This window comes from Cetorhinus maximus, chromosome 25 (assembly GCF_964194155.1).
Source record: "Cetorhinus maximus chromosome 25, sCetMax3.hap1.1, whole genome shotgun sequence".
Taxonomy (NCBI): Eukaryota; Metazoa; Chordata; class Chondrichthyes; order Lamniformes; family Cetorhinidae; genus Cetorhinus; species Cetorhinus maximus.
In genome coordinates this window covers 36,067,517-36,084,895 of record NC_135903.1, presented here as the reverse complement: position 1 = coordinate 36,084,895, position 17,379 = coordinate 36,067,517, and the positions used below count along the sequence as shown (strand labels likewise).

Here is a 17,379-nt window from a genome sequence, read left to right as displayed (position 1 = left end):
TTGTGAATCCAGACCCCACAGCAATGTGGTTGACTCTTAAATGCCCTCTGAAATGGCCTAGCAAGCCACTCAGTTGTATCAAACAGCTAAAAAGCCTAAAAGGAATGAAACCGGATGGGCCACCTGGCATCAAATTAGGCTCTTGAAACGACAACGACAAACTTAGCCCTGTCGACCCTGCAAAGTCCTCCTTAATAACATTTGGGAGCTAGTGCCAAAATTGGGAGAGTTGTCTCACAAACTAGTCAAGCAACAGCCTGACAGTCATACTCAGAATCATATCTTGCAGATAGTGTCCCAGGCACCACCATCACCATCCCTGGGTATGACCTGCCAGACCAGCAGGGCAGGCCCTGCAGTGGTGGCACAACAGTGGTATACCGTCGAGAGGGAGTTGCACTGGGAGTCCTCAACATTGACTCGGGATCACATGAAGTCTCACAACATCAGGTCAAACATGGGCAAGGAAACCTCCTGCTGATTACCACATACTGCCCCACCTCAGCTGATGAATCAGTACTCCTCCATGTTGAACACCCCTTGGAGGAAGCACTGAGGGCGGCAAGGGCACAGAGTGTACTCTAGGTCCTAAAGGACATAGCTGCTAGACTGGGTCTGTGGCAGGTGGTGAGGGAACCAACAAGAGGGAAAAACATACTTGAACTCATCCTCACCAACCTGCCTGCTGTAGAGGCATCTGTCCATGACCGTATCGGTAGGAGTGACCACCATTGTGGAGACGAAGTCCCGCCTTCACATTGAGGATACCTTCCATCATATTGTGTGGCCCTACCACTGTGCTGAATGGGATGGATTCCGAACAGATCTAGAAACTCAAGACTGGGCCATCAGCGGCAGCAGAATTGTATTGCTGAACCACAATCTGTAACCTCATGGCCCGGCATATTCCCCACTCTACCATTACCACCAAGCCAGGGGATCAACCCTGGTTCAATGAAAGGTGCAGGAGGGCATACCAGGAGCAGCACCATGCTACAACCTGGTGAAGCTACAACACAGGACTACTTGCGTACCAAAGAGCATAAGCAGCAAGTGATAGACAAACCTAAACGATTCCACAACTAACGGATCAGATCTAAGCTCTGCAGTCCTGCCACATCCAGTCATGAGTGGTGGTGGACAATTAAACAACTCACTGGCGGAGGAGGCTCCACAAATGTCCCCATCATCAATTACGGGGGAGCCCAGCACATCAGTGCAAATATAAGGCTGAAGCATTTGCTACAATCTTCAGATTTTCAATCTTCAGCCAGAAATGCCAAGTAGATGATCCATCTTGACTTCCTTTGGAGGTCCCCAGCATCACCGATGCCATTCTTCAGCCAATTCGACTCACTTCACATGATATCAAGAAACAGCTGAAGGCACAGGATACTGCAAAGGCTATGGGCCCTGACAACTGACAATATTCTGGCAATAGTACTGAAGGCTTGTGCTTCAGAACTTGCCACACCCCTAGCCAAGCTGTTCCAGCACAGCTACAACACTGACATCTACCTGACAATGTTGTGGTTGTTGGACGTCAATCATCTCAGTTCCAGGACATCACTGCAGGAGTTCCTCAGGGTGGTGTCCTAGGCCCGACAATCTTCAGCTGCTTCATCAATGACCTTCCTTCCATCATAAGGTCGTAAGTGGGGATGTTTGCTGGTGATTGCACAATGTTCAGCACCATTCGTAACTCCTCAGATGCCGAAGCAGTCCATGTCCAAATGCAGGAAGGCCTGGACAATATCTAGGCTTGGGCTGACAAGTGGCCATCACAGTCATGCCACAGAAGTGCCAAGCAATGACCATCTCCAACAAAAGAGAATCTAACCATCAACCCATGACATTCAATGGCATTACCATCACTGAATCCCCCACTATCAACATCTTGGGTGTTAGCATTGACCAGAAACTGAACTGGACTAGCCATATAAATACTATGGCTACAAGAGCAGGTCAGATGCTAGGAACCCTGCGGCGAGTAACTCATTTCCTGTTCACTATCTAAAAGTCAGGAGTTTGATGGAATACTCTCCACTTGCCTGGATGAATGCAGCTCCAACAACATGCAAGAAGCTTGACACCATCCAGGACAAAGCACCCCGCTTGATTGGCACCCCACCCACAAACATTCACTCCTTCCAGCACCGACGCACAGTAGCAGCAGTGTGTACCATCTACAAGATGCACTGCAGGAACTCACCAAGACTCCTTCAGCAGCACCTTTCAAACCCACAACTGCTACTATCTAGAAGGACAAAGGCAGCAGGCATATGGGAACACCACCATCTTGAGGTTCCCCTCCAAGTTACTCACCATCCTGACTTGGAAACATATCGCCGTTCCTTCACTGTCACTAGGTGAAAATCCTGGAACTCTCTCCCTAACAGCATTGTGGGTGTACCCACACCACATGGACTGCAGCAGGTCAAGAAGGTAACTTACCACCGCCTTCTCAAGGACAATTGGGGATGGACAATAAGTGCTGGTCTAGCCAGCAATGCCCACATCCCTTGAATGAATAAAAAGAAGGAAAATTAGAAGGTCGAGGGATCACAATTAGCATGAATCTGGACTGAAGGATTATCCTGATTTTCAAGTGAGAATTAAAAACAAACTGAAATCCATATGGGAAAGAACTGACTGATTGAATAGAAGTGTGTGGGACACAGTTGGCCAAAAATTGCCCTTTTCCTTAAGCATTCCTTAATTTTAATTGGAAGTACTTTTGGTAGGAGAGGCTTGAAAATAAGGAAGAATGTACTTTATATTTCATATGCCAACATTAACCCATATGTACCATTACCCCATATAGTTCAGGTAAGCGTTCTATCGATTCATAGTGTAAAGGAAATATTACTTCTTTCCTAATATTACTGTGGGATACTTTAAAGCAGGCTTGTGGGGGCTGTGTTGCGTGTGCATGTGTGTGTGTGTGTAATTTAATTAAACTAAAGACAGTCAGACTTCAAGGTTTAAATCATCAAAGGGGTTAAGTGTAAAAATCAGGCACTTTGAAATGGAGATGGGTAAGCTAAGATGTTACAGCAGATACAGTGTGAATGGAATTTGCATTTGTAGATAAGTTGAGAAGTTGTCTGATTTTCAAATGGACATGATAAGGTGTTTAACGGCTGGCAAAGTAAATAAGGCAAAGTTGTTAAGTTTATTTTTCCCGAAAGTGCTGGCCATAAGGACATGAAAGATTTTTACATTCTGGAAAATGTAACTTTGAAAGCAAGGGTGAAACAATGGGATTTACAGATCAAAAAAGAGAAAATATATTGAAAGAAAGATGGAAACCTGAATGGGAGTTCCCTGTGAGATCTTGAGGGGTGGGTTGTGTGAAATAGACATGTGAAAAAGTAGCCTTTAGCCAACCCAGAGAAGTTTTATTTTGGTTCAGAGTGCAAGGTTTTGTTAAAAGCCTTGGAGTTCCATTGTGGAATGAGAGGGAGAGAGAAGCTGTGGGACATCTCCCTTAAAGCAACAGCGGGTGCTTGAGGTAATATTGCTGGATGTTTTATAGATTAAGAATCTATTTGGACTGTTGTCCGACAGGGGTGTGTAGTTGGGAGTCTAGTTAAGTAGAAATCTTTTGGGAACCGTTATAAGACTAAATTTAACTGTATAACTGTAATTTTGTGTGGTTAAGTTTCTTTTCTTTTGTTAATAAATGTTTTAATTTAATCTTTAAAATCTCCAAAGGTGGTAGTGGACTCTTTACTTCGGTCTTCAGTGTACATACCTTCTCATAAATACAAATTGAAATATCGTTGTGATAGCTTGACCAAGTTTCCCTTTGGGATTTGGTCAGCCTGGCAATTACCATCTGCCATATCATAACACAGATTGTAGCCTAGTTTTCACAGGTTTCTAGAGACAGTACTCTGAACCTTTAACATGCAGTATTTATTTTTAATAGTCATTAAATGTTTTATGGAAAATTATATTAAATATTCCATAAGCTTGTCATACATGGTTAAATTTAGAAGACCAATTCACAATAATTGTGCAATTTGAAGAAATTGCAAAAGGACTGAATACTTATCGGCCAGAGTTCCCAGATTCAGACTGCTGCCCAGTGCCTCTGCTAGATATCAAGTGAGTATATGGCTATGATCTCCTCTCATGGTTTAACAACCTGTCAACACTCACAGCAAATGGCCTCTTGGTTGAGGTACTGAATTGTTGCTTGGGGCTTTGGCATCAGAGTTTAGGGGTTAAATTATGAGAACATAAGTATAGGAGATGGAATGATAAAATCATACTACTTAATAGGAAGTTCCAGGATTTTGACCCAATGATGAAGGAACAGCAAGGATGTCCATGGTGGGGTGGTGTGCAACTTGGAGGGGAAATTGGAGGTGATGCTGTTCCCATGTACCTGCTGTCCTTGCTGGTGGAAGTTATGGTTTGAAGGTCATGATTTTCCTATCAAGGGATGGGGAATAAATATGAAAAACATGGATGTAGATCAGCCATGATCTAAGTGAATGGCAGAGCAGGTCAGAGGAGCGTAACTCCTAATGTTCCTATATTAACCCACGAAATTGCATTCAGGATAGTTAAGAAAATCAACTGTATTAAAATAAAGTAAAACAGGCCCATTATATCTGTTTGATAATTAAGATCTGGCTTTGCCAATGAATGACACTTACAATTCACTGACTTCCTTCAGCAGAATGATTCAGGTTCAAACCTATGGTGCAGTGACACAACACAGGCTCAAAATAACAGGTGTGATATTTAGCAGTACAGCCATATGCAACTAACAGACTTAACCCCATATACCATAAATCCAGACCAACTGCAAAGGAGGCACTGCTAGGCCTAGTTCTTGGGAATGAGGTGGACCAAGTGGATCAAGTGCCAGTAGGGGACAACGATCATTGCACCCCAAGGCTTAGGCTGGCTATATGGAAAAAGACAGAATAATTCCCAATGAAAATAATTAACAGGGGAAAGCCAACTTCAATGGGGTAAGAACAGATCTGGACTGAATAAACTGGAGTCAAATGTTGGTAGGAAAAACAGTGGGCTACCTGCAAAGTAGAGATAGTTCAGGAACAGTCAGGATATATTTTCTTGAAAGGGAAAGGTAGGGAAAACAAATCCAGGGCTCCCTGGATGACAAAAGAAATAGAAATTAAGAGAAGGAAGAAAAAGTGTGCTTATGGCAGAGGTTTGGTAGAAAATACAATTGAGAACCAGGCTGAATATAGAAGGCTCAGAGGGGAGGCGAGGAGGCAAATAAGAAAAGCAAAGAAGAAGCACAAAAAGAGACTGGCAGCTAACGGAAAAGAGAATCCTTTTACATAACAGTTTTTTACATTACAGCTAACATAAAATGGAAGCATTCTATAGGCATATAAATAGTAAAAGGATGGTAAAAGGAGGAGTAGGGCCAATTAGGGACCAAAAAAGGGGGTTTACACATGGAGGCAGAAGGCATGGCTGAGGTATTAAATGAATGCTTTACATCTGTCTTTACCAAAGACGAAGATGCTACCCAGGCCATGGTGGAAGAGGAGGCAATTCAGACACCAGAAGAGTTTAAATTGATAAGGAGGTGGTATGGGAGAGGCTGTCTGTACTTAAAGTTGATAAGGCACAAGGACTGGGTGAGATGCATCCAAGGATACCGGGGGAAGTGTAAGTGGAAATTGTAGAGACACTGGCCATGATTTTTCAGTCTTCCTTAGACTCATGCGAACATAGAAAATAGGAGCAGGAATAGGTCATTTGGCCCTTTGAGCCTGGTCCACCATTCAGCATGATCATATCATAGAATCACAGAAGCTTAACGGCTCAAGCTCTTCACTCATTACATCAGAAAGGGAGCAGGGAGTTACAGTGGAAGGTGGCGATCCCCAAGGACACTTGCTTCTCCAGGGCTGTGATCCAGCGGCTGGGCCAGGCGGCGGCGCCACCTGCTCCATCCTCGGCTGCAGGAACCTGGGAGACGGGGCGGGGTGTTGGAGAGACAGCTTTCCGGCCCATCATGTCTGCACGAGCTCTCCAAATGAGCATTATGACCTAGTGCCTTTCCCCTGCCTTTTCCCTGTACCTTTGCACATTGCTCCTATTCAAATAATCATCCAATGTCCTCTTGAATGCCTCAATTGGACCTATTTCCACACTTCCGGTCAGTGCGTTCCAGGCCCAAACCACTCGTCGTGTGAAAAAGTTTTTCCTCACGTCACACTTGTTTCTTTTGCAAATCAATTTAAATTTGCGCCCTTTCGTTCTTGATCCTTTTACGAGCGGGAACAGCTTCTCCCTATCTACTCTGTCCAGCCCCCTCATGATTTTGAACATCTCTATCAAATCTCCTCTCAGCTGCCTTCTCTCCAAGGAGAACAGTCCCAACCTCTCCAATCTATCCTCATAGCTGAAGTTTCTCATCCCTGGAACCATTCTTGTAAACCTCTTCTGCACTCTCTCCAATGTGTTCACATCCTTCCTATAATATGGTGCCCAGAACTGCATACGATATTCCAGCTGAGGTATACAAGGAGATCAAAGTTGGAAACTAAATATTCAAGGGTATGTGACTTTTCAAAAGGACAGTCAGGAACAAAAGGGTGGTGTGGTAGCTTTGTTGGTATGATATGGAATAAGTACGATAGCAAGAAAGGATCTTGGATCGGAAGATGTAGAATCCATATGGGTGGAGATAAGAAATAACAAGGGGAAGACGACACTGGTGGGAGCAGACTATAGGCCCCCGACAGTAGCTAAACTGTAGGACAGAGAATAAATCAGGAGATAATGAGGGCATGTAAAAAAGGGAAGTACATTAATCATGGGTGACTTTAATCTTCATGTAGATTGGGAAAATCAAATTGGCTGAGGTAGACATGAGCAAGAATTCATAGACTGTATTCGGGACAGTTTTTTTAGAACAAGAAACTGGGGATTAGGCTATGTTGGATCTGCTAATGTGTAATGAAGCATGTTTAATAAATGATCTCAGCATAAAGGATCCCCTAGGAAACAGTGACCATAATATGGTAGAATTTAGCATTCCGTTTGAGTGAGAAACTTGGGTCAGAAACAACTGTGCTAAATTTGAATAAGGGTAATTACAATGGAATGAGGGCAGAGTTGGCTGGAGTGGACTGAGAAAGCAGTTTAGCAGAAAGGATGGTTGATGAACAATAGCAGACGTTTAAGAAAATAGTTCATGACTCTCAACAAAGATATATCCCAATGAGGAAGAAGGATTCAAAGGGATAAACCAACTATGGTTAAGCAAGGAAGTTAAGGACAGTATCAAATTGAAAGGAAAAACATACAATGTAGCAAAAATTAGTGGTAAGCCAGATGATTGGAAAAGTTTTCAAAACCAACAAAAGGTGACCAAAAAAAAATAAAGAGGGAGAAAATAAACTTTGAGGGTAGATTAGCAAGTCATATAAAAACTGGCAGTAAGAGCTTCTTTAAAGATATAAAAAGAAAGAGAGAGGCCAAAAGTGAACATAGGCCTCTTAGAGAATGAGGCTGGGGAAAAAATAATGGGGAACCAGGAAATGGCAGAGGAGCTGAATACAGACTTTGCTTCAGTCTTCATGGTAGAAGAAGCATTCCAAAAATACTAAATAATCAAGGGGCAAAGGGGGTGGGGGAGAGGGAATAAATACAGTAACTATCACGAGAGAAAAAGTACTAGGGAAACTAATGGGGCTAAAGGCTGATAAGTCCCCTAGAACTAATGGGTTGCATCCTAAGATATTAAAGGAAGTAGCTACAGAGATAATGGATGCACTGGTAGTAATCTTCCAAGAATCCTTAGATTCTGGAAAAGTCCCAGAGGATTGGAGAATGGCCAGTGTAACACCCTTATTCAAAAAGGGAGGGAGACTAATAAACAGTTAGCTTAACATCTGTTATTGGGAAAATGTTGGAGTCTATTATAAAGGATGTAATAGCAGAGCATTTAGAAATACATAATCTAATCAAGCAAAGTCAGCATGGCTCCATGAAAGGGAAATCATGCCTAACAAATTTATTAGAATGGTTTGAGGAGGTAACAAGCAGGATCGATAAAGGGGAACCAGTAGATATAATATAATTGGATTTCCAAAAGGCATTCGATAAGGTACCACGCGTAAGACAAGAGTCCACGGTGTATACTACCATGGGGGTGGTATATTAGCATGGATAGAGGATTGGCTAACTAATAGAAGACAGAGTTGGGATAAGGGGGGCATTTTTGGTATGACAACCTGTAACTACTGGACTGCCACAAGAATCAGTGCTGGGGCCTCAATTATTTATGATATATATTAATGACTTAGATGAGGGAAGTGAATGTACTATCGCCAAGTTTGTGGATGACACAAAAATAGGTGGGAAGGCAAGTGGTAAGGGTGACACAACGAGTCTGCAGAGGGGTATAGCCAGTTTACGTGACTGGGCAAAAACTTGGCTGATGGGATATAATGTGGGAAAATGTGAGGTTACGCACTTTGGCAGAGTGAATAGAGGAGCTGAATATTACTTAAATGGAGAAAGACTGCAGAAAGCTACAGCACAGAGGGATTTGGGAATCCTTGTGCATGAATCCCAAAAAGCTAACATACAAGCTCAACAGGTAACAGGGAAGGCAAATGGAACGTTCAAGGGAATGGAGTATAAAAATAGGGAAGTCTTGCTAAAACTATACAAGGCACTAGTTAAACCACACCTAGAACACTGTGAAAAATTTTGGTCCCCTTATCTAAGGAAAGATATACTGGCATTGGAGGCAGTCCAGAGAAGGTTCACTAGGTTGATCCCAGGCATGTAGGGGTTTTCTTATGAGGAGAGGTTGAGTAGATTGGGCATGTACTCACTGGAGTTTAGAAGAATGAGAGGTGACTTTATTGAAACATATAAGATTCTTAGGGGGTGTCATGAAGCTATTCATGTAAATATTATTGGAAAATATTCTTTTAAAATAGAGGTTTAGTCTGTGGGTGTGTCTTAATTGGATTAAAGCCAGCTAGTCTGGGTGCTTTGATGTGTACTAGTTTTGAGATGTAAGGAAGGTAGAGTGCATTTGCATTTTGTTGAATAGAGCATTCAAGAAAAGGGGTGATTTCTGGCACCTAGCTAGCAGACACCAAGCAATGTTTATATTACTAATAAAATTTGTATAATGAAGGGGGTTTTATTGTTAGAAGAGGTGGCGTTCAAAGGAGCTGGTAATACAATGAGAATTTACATTCAATGAGCTGTGTTGGGTAGAGCAGACAGCAATTGTTTGTGTGCAGGGCAGAGACAATGTAAGACCAAAGCAGCTGTAAGCCTACAACTGTCTCCACAAGAACCAAAGTGAGAGGAACCTCATTTTGAATTCGTAAGGTGAAAATGCTTTGCCTGGTGTTTGGTTAAGTCTATGGGTTGCTGTTGCCTTAATGGAGATTAGTTTGGAAATTTGTTAAATGTGATGGTAAGCAATTTGTTGCCATGTATTTATATTTAACTTGTGTAAATTAATAAATGTCTCATGTATTTAGATATTTAACCTCTCGAGAACTGGTGGTCTGATTCCTCAATTTAGAGCTGCATCTTAAACATACAAAAATAAAAATATAGGTTACGACAGTTGTTTAAAGTTTCCCCCTGGGTTTTAAAATAACTCAGCTTTACCAACTGCTGGGTCATAACAATGGGCTTGACAGGGTAGATGTTGAGAGGTTGTTTTCTCTAGTGGGAAAGTCTAGGACCAGAGGGCATAATCTCAGAGTAAAACGAATCTTTGAAATTCTTTACCTTAAGGGGCTGTAGAGGCTAGGTCGTTAAGTATATTCAAGGTTGAGTTAGACAGGTTTTTAATCAGTAAGGTGATCAAGGATTATGGGGAAAAGGCAAGAAAATAGAGTTGAGGATTATCAGATCAGCCATGATCTCATTGAATAGCGGAACAGACTCTATGGGCCAAATGGCCTACTTCTGCTCCTACATCTTATGGTCTAATGAGTCTCTTATATAAATTCAATATAACTTCCCTGCTCTTGTACTCTATGCCCCTATTAATAATGCCCATGATTCTATATGCTTTATTAACTGCTCTCCACCTGTCCTGCCACCTTCAATGATCTATGCACATATACACTCAAGCCTTTCTGCTCCTGCACCCCCTTCAAAATTTCACCCCTTATGTTATATTCTCTGTTCATGTTCTCCCTACCAAAATGCATCACCTCACATTTCTCCACATTGAACTTCATCTGCCACCTATATGCCCACTCCACTAACTTGTCTATGTCCTCTTGAAGTTCTACACTGTTCTCCTTGCAGTTCACAACACTCCCAAGCTTCGTATCATCCACAAACTTTGAAATTGTCCCCTGCACACCAAGATCTAGTTCATTAATTTGTATCAGAAAAAGCAAGGATCTCCTAACCGACCCCTGGGGAACTCCACTACAAACCTTCCTCCAGCCTGAAAAATATCCATTGACCATTACTCATGGCTTCCCATTTTTAACCAATTTTGTATCCACGTTGCTATTGTCCCTTTTATTCTATGAGCAATAACTTTTCTCACAAGTTGGTGGTGTGGCACTGTGTCAAATGCCTTTTCAAAGTCCATGTATACCACATCAACAGCATCACCTTCATCGGCCTTTTCTGTTACCTCTTCAAAAAACTCCAGCAAGTTGGTTAAACACGATTTCCCCTTTAGAAATCCATGCTGGCTCTTCCTTGCCAACCCATATTTTTCCATGTGAGTACTAATTCTATCCCAATTAATTTCTAGAATCTTGCTCACCACTGAAGTTAGACTGACTGGTCTGTAATTGCTGGGCTTATCCTTACAACCTTTTTGAATAAGGGCATAATGTTTGCAATTCTCCAGTCCCCTGGCACCACCCGAGTCTAGGGACTGAAAGATTATGGCTAGTGCCCCTGTAGTTTCTATTCTCACTTCCTTCAATATCCTTGGAAGCATCTCATCCAGCCCTGGTGCCTTATCAACTTTAAGTACCGACAGTTGATTCAACACTTCCTCCTTGTCAATCCTGAACCCTTAGTTTCCTTGTCTGTCACCATGGCCTGGGTAGTATCTATCTCCTTGGTAAAGACGGATGCAAAGTATTCATTTAATACCTCAGCCATGGCCCCTTCATTCATATGTAAATTCCCTTTTAGGTCCCTAATCGGCCCTACTCCTCCTTTTACCACCGTTTTACTATTCATATGCCTATAGAAGACTTCGGGATTCCCCTTTATGCCAGTCTTTTCTCATAATCCCTCTTTGCTTCTCTAATATGCTTTTTCACCTCCCCTCTGACCCTACTGTATTCCTCTTGGTTCCCAATTGTATTTTCTATCTGACACTTGTCATGAGCGCAGTTTTTCTTCATTATCTTAACTTCAATCTCCTTTTTCATCCACAGAGCCCTCTGGATTTGTTTGTCCTACCTTTCCCTTTCAATGAAATATACCCTGACCTTGTCCAAACCAATTCTTTTTTGAAGGTAGCCCATTGTTCAGCTACAACTTTTCCTGCCAATTTTTCGTTCCAGTCTATTTGGCCCAGCTCCGTTCTTGCCCCACTGAAGTCAGCTTTTGTCCAGTTAATTATTTTTACTCTGGATTGCCTATCATCCTTTTTTATCATCATCCTAAAACATACAATACAATGATCACTGTCTCCTAAATGATCATGGATGATCCTCTATCTCAATGCCATAGTCCCGCTCTCTCCCCATACCTCTTGATGTCTCTAGAGTCCAGAAATCTATTTCCTTCTTTAAATATATTCAGTAACTTTTCCTCCATAGCCTTCTGTGGTAGAGAATTCCACAGGTTCACCACTCTGAGTGAAGAAGTTTCTCCTCATCTCAGTCCTTAATGGCCTACCCCATATCCTGAGACTGTGACCCCTAGTACTAGACCCCCCAGACCCAGCCAGAGGAAACATCATCCCTGCATCCAGCCTGTCAAACCCTATTAGAATTTTATACATTACAATGAGATCTCCTCTTATTCTTCTAAATCCCAGCGGATACAGGCCTAGTCGGACCAATCTCTCCTCATACAACAATACTGCCATCTCAGAAATCAGTCTGGTGAACCTTCGCTGCACTCCCTCTATGGCAAGCATATCCTTTCTTTAGGTAAGGAGACTAAAACTGCACACAATAGCCCAAGGCCCTGTACTGCTGCAGTAAGACATCCTTGTTCCTGTCCTCAAGTCCTCTCACAACATACCATTTGCCTTCTTAGCTGCTTGCTGCACCTGCATTCTTGCTTTCAGTGATTGGTGTACAAGGACAACCAGGTCCCCATTGTACATCAACATTTCCCAATATGCCACCATTTAAATAATATTCTGCCATTCTGTTTTTCCTACTGAAATGGGTAACATCACGCTTATCCACGGTATACCACATCTGCCATGTATTTGCCCACTCACTCAACCTGTCTAAATCACCTTGAAGCATCTTAACACCTCCCTCACCGCTCACATTCCCACCAAGTTTCATGCTGTCAGTAAATTTGGAAATATTACATTTGTTTCACCCATCCAAGTCATTGATTTATATTGTGAATAGCTGGGGCTCAAGCACTGATCCCTGCAGTACCCCCACTAGTCACCACCTGCTGCACTGAAAAAGGCCTGTTTATTCCTACTCTGTTTCCTGTCCATTAACCAATTCTCAATCCATGCCAATATACTACCCACAAACCCATGTGCTTTAATTTTGCACACTAGCCTCTTATGTGGGACTTTATCAAAAGCTTTCTGAAAATCTAAATACACACATCCATTGGTTCTCCCTTATCTATTCTGCTAGTTACACCCTCAAAAAACTCCAGTAGGTTTGTCAAACATGATTTCCCTTTCATAAATCCAAGTTGACTTTGCCTAATCCCATTGATATTTTCTAAGTGTCCTGTTATCCCATGCTTTATAATAGACTCTAACATTTTCCCTACTACTGATGTTAGGCTAACTGCTCTGTAATTTGCTGTTTTCTCCCTCCCTCCTTTTTTAAATAGTGGGGTTACATTTGCCACCCTCCAATCTGCAGGGACTGTTCCAGATTCAGCGGTGATGCTAAAGGACTGGAGAATTGCACACACTTACACCCTTGTTCAAAATAGGGCGTAAAGATAAGCTCAGCAAATACAGGCCAGTAAGTTTAACTTCAGTTGTGGGGAAGCTTCTAGAAACAATAATTATGGACAAAATTAATAGCTACATGGACAAATGCAAGTTAATTAAGGAAAGCAAGCATAGACTTGATAAGGGAAAATCGTGTTGAAATAACTTGCTGAAGCTTTTTGAAGAGGTAACAGAGAGGGTTGATAAGGGCAATGCTGTCGATGTGGTGTACATGGACTTCCAAAGGGATTTGATACAGCGCCACACAATGGACTTGTTGGCAAAGTCACCGCTCATGGAATAAAAGGGAAATAGCAACATGGATAGGAAATTGGCTGAGTGACAGGAAACAGTGAATAGTAGTTAATGGACATTTTTCAGACAGGAGGAAGGTGTGTTGTGGAGTTCCCCAGGGGTCAGTGTTGTGACCCTTGCTTCTCCTGATAATGTAATAATGACCTAGACCTTGGTGTGCAGGGTAAAACTTCAAACTTTGTGGATGATACAGTTCATAATGCTTCCAAGTTTTGTAAGGAGGATAGTGTAGAACTTCAAAAACATATAGATAAGTTGGTTGATGGATGGTCATGTAGCAGATGAAGATCAATGCAGAGAAATATGAAGTGATTCAATTTGGTAAGAGGAACGTGGAGAGACAATACAAAATAAAAGGTACAACTCTAAAGGGCATTCAGGGGCAGAGGGACCTGGGTTTCTATGTACATAGGTCAATGAAGATGGCAAGGCAGGTTGAGGCGGCAGCTAAAAAAGCATATAGTATCGTATGCTTCATTAATAAGGGCATAGAATACAAGAGCAAGGAGGTTATGTTGAACTTGTATAAGACACCAGCTTGGCCTCAGTTGGAGTTTTGCGCCGAGTTCTGGGCACCGTGCTTTAGGAATGATGCGAAGGCATTGGCGAGAGTGCAGAAAAGATTCACCAGAATGATTCCCGGGATGAGGGGCTTAGGTTATAAAGTAAGATTGGAGATGTTAGCACTGTTTTCCCTGGAGAAGAGGGGATTTCATAGAGGTATTCAAAATCATGAAGGAATCTGGACACAGTAGATAGGGAGAAACTGTTCCCCCTCGTGAAAGGATCGACAATGTACGGGCACAGATTTCAAGTAATTTGTAAAAAAAAGCAAAAGCGATATCAGAAAAAGCTTTTTCTCACAGCGAATGGTTAAGGTCTGGACTGCACTGCCTGACGGTGTTGTTGAGACAGGTTCAATCGAAGCATTCAAAAGGAAATTAGACTGTTAGTTGAAAAGGAAGAATGTGCAGGGTTATAGATAGAAGGCGGGAGAACGGTACTAAATGAACTGCCCTTTTGGAGAGCAAGTGCAGACATGATGTGCCGAATGGCCTCCTTCTGTGCTGTAAAAATTCTATGATTTTGTGAAATCCATTAGGGGTGTAAAAACTCAGTCATCAATCAGCCAGACCTGAACAACACTGGTGGCAAAAGAAAAAGGCTTTTGAAAAAAAAATATATTGGTTGGGTGGGGGGGGTGGGTTCTATAACACACCTGGCTGAATTCTTCAAAAATTATCTCCATTAACAAAATAAAATTTCAGCAAATGTATAGTTTAAATAAACTAAAATATTTCTTAATTATCATGGTGAAAAACTGCTAGGAACAGTGAAGAGGAGGGAAAAAAAAAGTGATATGTTAAGCATGCATTTAAATTACCACCAAAGTGTGAATTTTATGATTAAGAGCAGTTTACTGAAGTATATAGTTTGATCAGAGGACTGTGAAAGTTGCTTGGATGGAAAGGGGCTGGATGTCTGTCAAACAAGACAAAAATGTCAAGAGAATCTGAGGAAAGAGTGAATTTCAGCATGTCCCTCTCACAGAGTGCAGATGCTCCAATGCAGTACTAAGCGAGTGGCTGCACTATCTTTCAGATGAGACGTTAAATCAAGGCCTTGTTTTCCATCTTACAGAGACGAAGAAGGTCCCATGGCATCAGTATGAAGAGGAGGGATGTCCTCCCTGGTGTTCTGGACAAAATTTATCTCTTAGCCAGCACCAGTTTACAAATAAAACAGATCATCTCATCATTATCATCGTGCTGGTGGGAACTTGCTGTGCCCAAATTGGTCACCACGTTTCCCTACATTTCAACAGTGACTGCACTTCAAAACTACCTCGCTGGCTGTCAAGTGCTTTGGGGTGTTCAGGTCACAAATGATACTACATAAATGCGAGTGGGTGAAAAGAGTTGCATTAACTGCTACTGCTTAAAATTTACAAAGAATTGTATTAACTTACTGCGGAATTTTAAGATTACTTTCCCCGTTAACTTAATGAGCTTTGCCACTGTGTAGCCAGTCGCAATAATCAGGAAGGTCCCAGAAAACACCCCAGACTGTGCTAAGGTAACTGATCTCATCTGAAGTATTACAGAGGGTTCCCAATTGACCCCAATGCCTCTGTGTTAGGGCAGAAGAAAAATAAGGGATTTGATCAATATCCAGTCTCCTTCTGGGACTGTGCTTATGTTGATCTCTAGTGAGCAGATCTGGTGGGGCAATAAAAAACAAGGGGACATCATCTTAAAATTGGATCTACGCAATTCAAGAGGGAAATAACTCCCAAAAAGTCTGTGGGTGCAGGGAAAAATTGAATTCGGATTGGTTAATTTTTTTTAGATAGGAATATTAAGGGGCATGGAGCCAAGGTGGGTAAATGGAGTTGAAGTACAAATCAGTGAAAGGTGAATCGGCCTCGAGAGGCTGAGAGTCCTACTACTCTGCCTATACAATAAAAACGTCCATTTATATAGCACCTTTAACATTGTAAAATGCCCCAAGGTGCTTCACAGGACAATATCAAACAAAATTTGACACTCAGCCACATAATGAAATAATAGGACAGATGATCAAGATCAAAGAGGTAGGTTTTAAGAAGTAGTTATAAGGGGGAGAGAGAGGTAGAGAGATTTAGGGAGGAAATTCCAGAGTCTGGGGCCTAGGCAGTTAAAGGAGGAGCAATTAAAATAGGCAGTGTGCACTCAACACATCTAATATCCAGTGCACTTGCTCTTTGCTATTCCACTGCGGAATACGCCTGCCCTGCATGGGAAAGATCTACTCATGCTAAGAAGATGGATGCCGTTCTGAATGCAAGCTGCCGACTTATCACAGGTTGTTTAAAACCAACAAACACCAACAGCCTATCTATCCTGGCGGGTATCGCTCCCCCTGACATAAGAAGAACGGTAACCAGCAAGAAAGAGCGACTCCGTCAAACATCAGATGAGAGGCACCCTCCACATGGTCATACACCTACACCCAGCCGCCTAAATTCAAGGAAGAGCTTCATGAACAGTGTTGTTCCATTACAATCAACCCCATCTGAAGCCCGCATCGCCTTGTGGAAAGACCGGCTCACCAGTCTCGAACAACCCCCAGTGATGGAAATTCTACCTGATGAAAGCCTTCCCCCAGGAGCTAACTGGGCAACCTGCAAGTGCCTTAACAGACTTAGGACTGGTGTAAAAACAAAAAACTACTGCGGATGCTGGAAATCCAAAACAAAACAAAAACAGAATTACCTGAAAAAACTCAGCTTCTCCGTCGATGCTGCCAGACCTGCTGAGTTTTTCCAGGTAATTCTGTTTTTGTTTTGTTTAGGACTGGTGTATGTCGTTCAAAGGTGTCAATAAGCAAATGAGGATATACAACCTGCCCGACAACTTGTGAACGTGGAACTGAGCCACAGACTATGCAACATCTCCTGCGATGCCTATCGCTAGAGGAACCCTGCACTGTTGCAGATCTTGCCGAATTCAACAACAAGGCGCAAAAATGTGTCCAGTTCTGGCTGGGCCTTGTATAGACTGTCCGTGGACACGATAAGATGATGATCTAATGTCAATCAACACCTCCTAGCCCAGCGCACTTTCACTGGGTAAGACTAATACTGAGTACAACTTCAATGACATCTTTGTACGAATTCAGATCAATTGCAGATTACATTGCAAGTGATAATTGCTTTCACAAACTTTCAGTGGTAGTGGGGCTTTTAAGTGCCAGCATCCAGTTTACATTTTAAAGCAGTTCAGTTGCCTTCAGACTTTTACCACCTCAATACCCTTGCTGTCCATGAATTCCTTCACATTGGTTTCAATGTCATACATCAAGTGACCATTACTGCATGAGTAATGGCTTCAACTACCTCATGTTTTTGTCTTTTTTCCCCGCGGTATTGAATGTTCCTTTTCCAGCATATGCTCTTCTATGCCTCG

The 17,379-nt window shown here is 42.2% G+C and overlaps 1 protein-coding gene across 1 annotated transcript in view; it reads right to left on the bottom strand.

Annotated features, from left to right (window-relative positions):
* myo1d (myosin 1D) overlaps positions 1–17,379 on the bottom strand; it is a 595,519-nt gene that overhangs the window by 346,487 nt on the left and 231,653 nt on the right. The window lies entirely within an intron of this gene.